This window comes from Mixophyes fleayi, chromosome 2, assembly GCF_038048845.1.
Source record: "Mixophyes fleayi isolate aMixFle1 chromosome 2, aMixFle1.hap1, whole genome shotgun sequence".
Classification (NCBI taxonomy): Eukaryota; Metazoa; Chordata; class Amphibia; order Anura; family Limnodynastidae; genus Mixophyes; species Mixophyes fleayi.
In genome coordinates, this window is record NC_134403.1 from 109919230 (window position 1) to 109928582 (window position 9353).

At 37.5% G+C, this 9353-nt stretch overlaps 1 pseudogene; it reads left to right on the top strand.

The window, feature by feature from the left end:
- Positions 1-4831: 4831 nt before the first annotated feature.
- Positions 4832-8758, top strand: LOC142139842 (uncharacterized; annotated as a pseudogene).
- The last annotated feature ends 595 nt before the right edge of the window (positions 8759-9353 follow it).

The following is a 9353-nucleotide window of genomic DNA, read 5'->3' on the forward strand; positions in this document are numbered from 1 at the left end:
AGGGGGGCCTATAGAGACAGAAAGCAAACTGCCTTTTTCCATTTCTTTACATATTTAACTATAAGTGTAGGGTGTAATATACATCAAAAGACGATGGCTGCATTGCCAATATGCATAGATGGAGAGGAAGACAATCTCTTTTGTGTGTATAATAAATGAAGGCCTACCAACGAGGAATTAAACTGTTTTTGGATGATTTATTACCTCTATAATTAGATTACTTATCTCTAAAACAGTTGGAGCACTAAATTGGGTTATTTTAGGCCCAAAAACATTGATTTTCCAACAAAATAGCAAAACAAAACCAAAACCAAAACTAAAACACGCTATGGCGGTTATGCAAAACCAAAACCAAAACCAAAACACAATGGTAATCCAGATCCAAAACCGAATCCAAAACTAAAACATGGGGGTCAGTGACCACTTCTAGTAATAAGCACAATTAATCCAACCTTGCATAAATCCCTATAATTTATTAATTGTTCCACAGAAACCTTTTTAAATAATTTAAAGATCATCAATGTATCTATAGTAATAAAATAACTGATCTTGAAATAAGAATAAATGCAATATGTAATTAATCATAATCAACCAAATATCGATGAACAAACAAAGAACTCCATGTGAAACTCTCAGCAACTCTGGTAATTGTAAGACATATTTCAGTTTAAACCTAAAATAATTACAGGTGGCACGCAGTTTCAAAATTTCCAAATAGAAGGGAAACGCCATAAAATTCATGGACAATTGGCAATCATTTGAGAATTGTAATAATTGTATATAATAAATTAAAAGTGTGGAAAAAAGGCATTGGATGGAAGAGATGATAAATCCATTAAGCGTTGAAAAAAAAGAGTGTGTTAACCCTAATGTATGTATTTTTACCAATGCTTCTTGTTCAACAACTCTAATACTTTGTTTACTAATATAATGGGTCAACAGAGGCTCCCAGGTACTTTTTTTTTTAAATTAGAAAATGTCAGAACATGAATTCTTGGAATGTTCTTTGCTGTTGAATCTTATACAGAGTAATATTAAATTCACATTGATCAAATGATTCAGCTTAGATCAAAGATGAAATCTTTGCAGGACAAGAAGGTTCTGGGAGTTTGCTGTCAGGATCCACTTGTAATTCCTAACTTTGGTAAGCTTTGAACATACATTTTCCAAGCAACCAACGTGAGCAATATAGGACACAGTTACTCCCACAATGGACTTTAGAGCACTCTATAAAGTATACCTATTTAAATTCAACTATTCTATGCAAATTGGTTTTGAAGATAAAGAACTACAATAAGAATATCTCAAATATACCCTATACGCATAACATTGCCTAGTGTATAGAAATATCTAAAGAAAAGACTCACTGAACCAAAACAAAAACCAAGTTACGCTCTAAATTATTGTAAGGCAATATATAACTGCTACCATGACCGATGCTTTGCATTTCCAGTGCCCCCCCCTGCTGAACTTTACGGGCAGGGAAGCATTTTGGGCTTTCACTGCACATGTTCCATTTGCCTGTACTCAGGCATCTATTCTGATCCAATAGAGCAGGGACCTGGAGGATAAGGTGGAAGGAACTGGAGCTGCACTTACTGGTCTTATCATCTTCTGCCAGTCCTGACTGCTATTTACATGTGTTCTCATACAGAACAAAATTGAGCACAAGAACCACGATCAAGGGCCACCAGGTAATGTTTCCTGCAGATTTTACTATTACAAAACCTAATTACAGTCCATAAAAGAGTTAACACCATCCCATTTTATTTACAAAGTAGTTTACAAGGTAGACATGCATTGAAAATAACTCTTGTTTTCAAGTATGTCCTAAAAAAATATCAGGGAAAGATAATTTAACAAAATAATAATTTTACAGCGTCCAGTACTCTGGTTGCAAAATATTCTAGTGCCCATATTTGATAGTAATAAAAAAGATACCACAATTGAATTATGCCAATTTAAAACTTTAATGAACTTTCACTCGTTTTATCATGTATACAAAGTGGAAGAAACACATTGATTTTATTGAAATACTACATGAATCAAGGTCTTCTCTCCTTCTGTGCAAGAAGGTCAAGGATAATGATTACATAAGTAAGAAATTGAAAATATAAAACAGCACAGAGAAAAGCAATGAGAGCACCACAAGTATTTATACGATTTTCTCTGCAATTCTATAGAATGCTTTTTCGAAATAACTCAAATAATGTAGTTCAAGTAGAAAATGTCTTTTGTAATAGCTGTACTCCTGAAAAACCTTTTATTCTTTAGAATACTGCTAAGAGAGAACAACAAATGTTAGTGGAAGAAGCATACAAATGCTAAAGCCACATGCATTTAAGCAGCCACGTGTCAAATAACTAATATATTAACCTTATTTTCTCTAACTGAATTTTTCCTACATATGTATAGCATAAATTGTGTAATTGTTCAAGTTAAGTACAATATGCATAAGCATCTCTTACATTAAACACTATTCTATTGTGTTGCATATTGACATTACAGAGTGTTTATGTAAGAAGGATTTAAATACTGTACCAAAACTCACAATATAGTCACTAAATTGTAATAGAAGTGCATTAAAACTAAAACAAGATATGCACATATTGACAAAAAGTTATTCCAATTAACAAAGGAAATTGTAAAAGATAACCCATAACTGAACAAAAGCACAAAAATTATAAGAAAAGTTGTCAAAGTCATACTTATAATTGAATGAAGTCAATTGAATAAGCAATGAAATTGTAGTAAAATTCAATGGGTTAGATTTACTAAACTGCGTGTTTGAAAAAGTGGAGATGTTGCCTATCTACTATATAAATGCCTAGTGGCGTGTGTGAAAAAAAAAAACCAAGCTGCAGCGCCACCTGCTGGGCAGAGTTATACACTGACCTATATATTTCTTGAAGGAGAAGTGACAGTTGGGACTGGTTGGTGGTTGCCGGGGGCGACAGTGGGGAGTTTTTAACACCTTAAGTAGCTTGATTTGACTAGAATGCATGAGTATCATGCATGGGTTAACTGACCTACTAAATTCTTAGGGGGGTATTCAATTGTTCCTCCGGGCGCCGCCGGAACGAGCGCGTTAAAACTATTACCGTTTATACGGTAATTACTCGCTCAATTTCAGCTCGCAGCTCCCTGAGCAGCGAGCTGAAATTGAGCAAGTAAATTACCGTATGAACGGTAATTACGCGCAATATTGCCGTATAAACGGTAATAGTTTTAATGCGCTCGCTCCGGCGGCACCCGGAGGAACAATTGAATACCCCCCTGTGTGTGTGTGTGTGGAAAAAAACCTCAAAAAGGGCTGAAATTTGGTATACTGACATTATTGACGAGTTGAGGGGTCAAACTCATTTTTGTGAGGTAATTTTACCTCATGAACACACATGTGTACAGTGGCGGATCCAGGGGGGTGCGATCAGGGCAATCGCCCCCCCCTAGCAGGGGTTTGCTGCCGACGGCTGCACAGTATGTGCAGGTCCGTTTGGCAGTGACAGTGTGCTGCCCGGCTGCTCTGATTGTGTTTTAAACACAATCAGAGCAGCCGGGCAGCACACTGTCCCTGCCTGTCACTGCCAAGCGGACCTGCACATACTGTGCAGCCCCCGGCAGCCTCAGAAGTCCGAAAGGGGGCAGGGGCTAAATCGCAGCACCCTAACATCGCCCCGGGGAACAAACATTTTCTAGATCCGCCCCTGCATGTGTAGCGGCGTGTGTTAGTGTGTGTGTGTCTGTGAAAAAAACTATTTTCTCAGAAAGGGCTTATCCGAATGACCTGAAATTTGGTATACTGACATTATTTGACAAAAAAATTAGAATAGTGAAGTCAGTTAACTTCCATCATACCCCCTTCCCCCCGTGGGAGGGGTAGTAAAGGCTAAATTTACGAGTTGAGGGCTCAAAATCATTTTCCTGAGGTAATTTTACCTCATGAACACACATGTGTAGTATATTACTGTGCTACCCGCCTTCCTAACAACTTGACAAACACCTACTATTACTACTCACGCCTTCCTAACAAGTCGCCAAAAATTACTACTCACACTCTACTGACAAGTCAGCAAAAAACTAATACTGACGCTTTCCTAAGAAGTCAGCAAAAATTACTACTCAGCGCTGTACTAATAAGTCCGCGAAATATAAAGCACAATCCAACTTCTATAGCCCTCACTATAAAACAATAGCAAACAAATTCATTATCTTATTTTAATATTTTTATTCTTATTTAAATGGGGAGATAAAAAAAAAACGCAAATGAACAAGAGAGGCGAAGGGCGAAAACTGCCCAAATGCGCAAATCAAGACAGAGTCAGAGTGAAGATATGCGAGAGCAAGAAAGAGAGGCAAATAGAATTGCAATGAGACAGTTAAGAGAGAGTCAGAATGACCAGATGCGAGAGCAAGAAAGAGAGGCAAATAGAAATGCAATGAGATAGTTAAGGGAAAGTCAGACTGAAGAGATGCGAGAGAAGGAAAGGCAGTCAAAAAGAGATGGAAGTTGACGATTAGCTGACGCTAAAAAGAAAAACTTAATGACAGATGCGTTACCTTTAAAAGCTAACAAAGATGAAAACGCAGTAGACCAGCACTACTGTGGAAACATGAATGTAAGATGCGAGTTTTGTAACTCAAAGAATCTTTTGGCCGAAAGGCCACAAGTTGAAAAATTTACTCAATGCTGCCAGAAAGGAAAAGTTAGATTACAACAGCAGGATTTTCCTAACATTCTAAAAAAATTGATGACAGAAAAAAAATTGATAAGTATAGCAAACTATTTATGGAAAACATAAGAAATTATAACAATTCTTTTGCTTTTGCATCAATGGGAGTTGCTATAACTACACCAAAAGGAAAAGGACCTTATTGCTTTCGCATTCAAGGTCAGATTTATCATAGAACTGGAACTTTACATCCAGAAGATGGGCAACGAAAGTTTGCTCAACTTTACATACTTAGTACTGACGATGCTTCAAAGGAGAGAGCAGATATGCCTGAAAATAAATATTGCGATGAGCGTATTATGCAAAAAATTGAGAAATTACTAAGAGAAATTAATAAGTTGGTGGAGGCGTACAGAATGTTACATGAGGTTGAAAAAGATGCTAAAAGGGAAGCAATGAGGAATAATACGGAGATGCCTAATATTATGATGGCAATTAAACAAGACCGAAAAAAAGATCCTCAACGTTACAACGTAGCAAGAGCGAGTAAAGTAGCTGTGGTATTTTTAAATACGGATGGGAAACCTCCGTTTAATAGAGATATTTTGGTTCATTTAAGACCAAAACCAGGAGTTCCTCCTTTGAAAAGACTGAGCATTCTTGATCCCAATCTTGATGCTATGGTGTATTCACTATTCTTTCCGCGTGCGGAACAAAACTGGAGCACTGAAATTAAATTGTTTGTAGCGAATAAGAATGATCGCTTGACTATGATGATGTTTTACAGCTATAAGCTGTCCGTAAGAGATGAGTTCAATCCTCTACTCAATGGGGGAAAATTGACTCAGCAATATATTGTTGACGTTTATGTCAAAGTTGAAGCAAATAGATTAAATTGGATCAAAACCCATCAAAAAGATTTGCGAGTAGAACAGTACAGTGGCTTCATGGACCACATTAATGAAAGAGCTGAAGAGAGAGGGATTCCTCCAGGGAAAATGGTAATTTTACCATCTTCTTTTGAGGGAAGCCCGAGAAATATGCAACAAAGATACCAGGATGCAATGGCTATTGTGACTAAATTTGGGAAACCAGATATATTCATAACTATGACATGCAATCCAAAATGGCAAGAAATTGTAGAAAACCTGGAGCCTTGGCAACAGGTAGAACATAGACCTGATATGGTAGCGAGGGTTTTTCATTTAAAACTTAAAAGTTTACTTAAAGAATTGAATGAAGGACTATTTGGAATGCAAGTGGCAAGAGTTCACTCTATTGAATTTCAAAAGCGTGGACTTCCACATGCACATATTTTATTGATTATGGATTCTGAGTCAAAGTTAAAGACAGAGGAAGATATTGATAAGATGGTGTCGGCTGAGATACTTGATAAAGAAAAATTTCCACGACTGTATGAAATCTTCACCAAAAATATGATACATACGCCATGTGGCTTGAGAAACCCCCAGTCACCATGTATGGACAACGGAAAATGCATGAAGAATTTTCCAAAAGATTTTTGTAATTCAACAGTAGGAAGTCTAAACGGTTATCCAAAATATATGAGAAGAAAAGGGGTTGAGCATGACGTGAATGGAAAAATATTTGACAATTCATGGGTTGTACCTTACAACGCATATTTGTTACTAAAATATAATTGCCACATCAATGTTGAGGTGTGTGCATCAATACAAAGTGTGAAGTAATTGTTTAAATACGTATATAAAGGACATGATTGTGTCAATGTTGAAATTAAAGTAGATAAACATAATGAGCCTGCGAAGCATGTAGATTCGAGATATGTGAGTGCTCCCGAAGCAATATGGAGAATATTTGCATTTCCAATGCATATGCAGACACATGCCATCATACAATTGGCGGTGCATATGCCTGGACAACAGAGCATATTCTTTGACACAGAAAGTATGGAAGACTTTGTACAGAGATTGAATAAGAATTCAACTCTGATGGCTTGGTTCAAGCTGAATGAAACCAATGAAAATGCTCTGCAATTTTTTATTGAGAAATTCCTGAGCATTTTGTTTTTGAAAAGGGAGTTTGGAAAAAGAGACAGAGATGAGGACACAAGGTGATTGGAAGAATGTACTCGGGGTTAAAAGAAGGGGAGAGATATTATTTGAGATTAAATTGGTTACACGTCAAGGGAGCTACAAGCTTCCAAGATTTGAGAACTGTTGGTGAAGTGGAATATTTGACTTTTCGTGAAGCGGCAAAAGCAAGAGGATTTTTGCTTGATGATACGGTGTGGAAATCGACTATGGAAGATGCAGTTGTGTCTAGTATGCCTCGGCAACTACAAGATTTATTTGCATACATTTGCGTGTTTGGCTCTCCGACTGATCCACACAAATTGTATGAAGAATAAACAAGATATGATGGAAGATTACTGTCACAGACTTAATTCGCAAGACCCTACTTGCAAAGAATGTGAGGGCTATGCCCTTGGAGATATTAATGATGTGTTAGCTTCCCATCGAATGAGTTGCGCACATTACGGACTTCCGAGTCCTCCAGTTTATTTGCCAGACATTGATCAAGAAATTGATCAAGAAATAGAAAGGCAGCAAGCATAGGAAATGAGCCTTACTTTGAATGAAGAGCAGAGAAATACATATATGACAAAATAACGAAAGCAATTTCGAATAAACCTCTAAGTGAGAATTTGTTCTTTATTGATGGCCCTGGAGGAAGTGGAAAAACGTACCTCTATGCTAATATGATCCATTTTATGAATGGGATAGGAGAGAAAGTGATTACTGCTGCCTTGACAGGCATGGCAGCTAATCTTTTATATGGAGGAAGGACGGTCCATTCCTTATATGGACTTCCAATTCCAATTAATGAAACATCTGTATCCAGAATTAAGCCGACATCCGATCAGGCTAAGAGCCTTCAGCTCGCAAAATTATTTATAATTGATGAGTGCACAATGGTTTCTAACCATACACTCAATACAATAGATCGTCTTTTGAGAGAAGTGATGAAGAATAATATACCCTTTGGGGGGAAAGTGATTTTACTGGGAGGTGACTTCAGACAATGGTTGCCGGTTCTACCGCATGCAATGAGAGCTGCCATTGTGCAAGGAAGCATTAAGTTTTTGAACACATGGAGGCAATTTAAAAGACTTGAATTGAAGATTAATCAGCGATCGGAAGATCCTGAATACAGTGATTGGTTGTTGAAGTTGGGAGATGGAGCTTTTACAAATGAAGATGAATTTAACGAAGAAACAATTGAGATACCACACGACATGGTATGCGATGATATTGTTAAGGAGATATTTGGCGAGAACATTTCGATCGGCATGGTTAAATCTATGTCGAATCGAGCAATTTTTTTGTCCCTTAAATGAGGACGTTGATAAACTTAATGAAAAGGTGAGATAATGGAAGGTGAATTAATGATTTATTTGAGTGATGATGCAGTACAAGCAGACGATGACACTGAGAAAGAAAATTTCCCAGTTGAGTTTTTGAATACGTTGACTCCTTCCGGAATGCCAAGGCACAGATTAAGATTGAAAGTTGGAAGCATTATTATGCTATTGAGAAATCTGAATGTTAAGAGAGGACTGTGCAATGGCATTCGATTAGTAGTGACAGCACTGAAAACGAATGTGATACAAGCAGAAGTTTTGACTGGCTCTGCTAAAGGAGAAAAGGTGATGATACCTCAGATTGACTTATGTCCATCCGAAACAGGACTGCCATTTAAGCTAAGACGGCGGCAGTTCCCTTTGAAGGCGGCATTTGCTATGACCATTAACAAGTCACAGGGTCAAACACTTGACCGTGTGGGTATTTATTTACCGCAGCCTGTTTTTGGTCATGGACAATTGTATGTCGCATTTTCATGAGTACGGAGAAGCAGTGATGTGAAGGTGCAGGTTATGAATACTGCCCTTCAAGGAAGACTGATTGAGCACAGCGATAAGATGTTTAGCAGAAACGTTGTGTATCGAGAGGTTTTAGAACAGTAAGACGATGGAGATGAAGGATGTGGCGATGAAGATGAAGGATGAGGCGATGGAGAAAAATGATGAGGTGGTGACATGTGGACAAAACCACGTTAAAAAAGGGCGCTTGCGTCGGGAGGTAACGCTCTTCTCCTGAGGAGGCCTGGGCTAGGCCCAAATGCATGACAAGAACCTTTTTAACACCTTAAGTAGCTTGATTTGACTAGAATGCATGAGTATAATGCACGGGTTAACTTGTAGCAACTAATCAGATTCTAGTTACCATTTATTTAGTACATTCTACAAAATGACAGCTAGAAACTGATTGGTTGCTATAGGCAACTTCTTCACTTTTTCAAACCCACAGTTTAGTAAATATACCCCAATGTGTGAGATGGTATTCTTATTTGACTGCATTTATATTGTAACATAAGTGGAAAAAAACTGGAGTTACAAGAAGATGACTCAGGAAGGTTTTAAATTCTTGCACTGTTTTATCTTGTAACAATGACTGTGTATTGTATCTATGTATAATGTTACAACTGTAAACTACCACTCCTTTATGTACTGTATCCATGTATAGTGTTACAATTGTAAACTGCCACTTCTGTGTGTACTCTAGCTATGTTTGATGTCACAATTCTGAGTTACACGCCATTGTATTTCTGTATAAATTGGCAGACACTACTGTCGGTAAGAGA